Below are 1,905 nucleotides of genomic sequence, written 5' to 3'. Positions count from 1 at the left end.
AGTCCAACGAGGATGATCAAGAGTAGAGGAGGGGTTGCCTAGGCTTGAAGAAGTCGGCAAGTGTCGTAGAAGAGTTCAACCTAATGTTAGGAAGCGATGTCCTAACTAGTCGTCTTGAGATAACTGGGCCACGTGCCAACAGTTATGTCGTTACTACCTCAGTAAGCGTACTGAAAGGTAGGTCTGGCCGGGCCAATGCCAACGGTCAAGTCAAGAGTCCAGGTAATCGCTGTATTCAACAGGAGGTTGAACTAAGGAATACATGGGTTTTCCTACAGTATATATAGTAACTGGTATAGGGGTTAATACCCAAAGAAGAGAACAATAAGAAAGGACGCGTAGGCCATCCTGCGAGAACGTAACTCAGAGAAATGAGAAATACAAGGGCGCCCATTGGTAGAAGGTGAGTCAAGGAAGATAACGTGTGAGAAGAAGATAGCGTCCATGGGAAGGTCTACTCGGAGAAAGGTACTGTCCAATAGCAATGCTCGGAATGGAAATGGAATGAGATAAGCATGGGAAAATCATAACATTCCCGGCACAGGGAATGTGAGCCGGCTTGTAATGGGCTCGTTAGGTTCATCTTTCGAGAACCAGCCAGCCGGGATAAGGAAATTCAGATCACTTGAGACAGCAGGGAAAGACCAATCCAATAGACTTTTGATAGGTATGGCTTGAGATGGGAGCATCGACAGAGTTTGTGGCGATATGGTAAGCTGTCTGAGGAGTTCCGTAGCTACACCACCCGGGACATCCTTGTATGCTCGGTTCTTGCCAATCCAAACATCGGGGTCAAAAGGCGGATGTGTTTCATCCTCTGTCTCTAAGGATGGCGAACGAGGACGGGACATACTGCCCGAGAGTAATGGAGACTAGCAAGTTTACTATGGCACAGCCGGCCGCTTTATAGTGTCTTGGTGTGGCAGCCACGGACACGCATCATTATCTGATGGATATTTGTGGCAGCCACACGGCAGAGCCAATGAACCGTAAAATACAATAAACACTACTATAAAGAGTGCTTCTGTGGCTGCGAAGCATGGCTGAAGTTAAATCCGGCCTTACCGGGACTGTATCCGACCTTGGGTCTGCGGGCCCTTTCTACCGGGACGCTGGTACCCGACCTCACTGTGGCGCGACCGTTTCTTACCGGAACTGTACCCGACCTCGGGGGTCCGAAAGCCTGAGTTTTACCGGGACCTGTATCCGACCCACCTAGGTAATATCAAGGGTCCTGTTCAACTCTGCTCAGAAACCGCTCTCTACTTCTTCCGTGAGATCTACGGTCCTGTGGCGGGGGAGCCACAGTCCATTACAGTCCCAGTTCCCACGCCATTTGGGACCCCGGCCTCTCCATTCCCCGTCCATCCCGGCCTGCTGGAGGGCCAGATACACGCCTCCCGTGCTTCAAATATTGTATATACTTGCAAATATAATCTATGCTATTGTTAGTAATATTTGAGGGTCAAAGAAGCACATCAGGCGCTCGGGAACCCTACAAACGCGCGGGTGAGGTAACCAGATATCTACCCGAGGGACTGTAAATGCCAAGGCTATGGACTGTGGATTTCGCCAGCGGAAATCGCGTCGTGACGCGATTTGGCGCGGGCGCGCGCCAAAATCGACCCCCTCCTCAGCTAGGTTCGGGTCGGGAAATTCACAGTCCCAACCGCGGCATCACAGTCCACTCGGCACCCAGATCTGTGGCTTGCCCCGAGCTTTAGCTGACCTACTTGCTTGCTCCTGGTATTTATTCCTTACTTAGCTGCACTGTACCGTAGCTGCACATGTACTATAGTTCAAATAAATTTTATTCCGAATTTTCTACCCTACCGTACCCTCATGAAGGAGGCTGCATCTGCCCGCCTCCCGAGCTTGACTTTGCAGCGTTGGCGGGAGTTGCTT

Source organism: Gloeophyllum trabeum (assembly GCF_000344685.1).
Source record: "Gloeophyllum trabeum ATCC 11539 unplaced genomic scaffold GLOTRscaffold_00010, whole genome shotgun sequence".
Lineage (NCBI taxonomy): Eukaryota > Fungi > Basidiomycota > Agaricomycetes > Gloeophyllales > Gloeophyllaceae > Gloeophyllum > Gloeophyllum trabeum.
The sequence above is the reverse complement of the archived record's forward strand: the minus strand, read 5'-3'. Positions refer to the sequence as shown.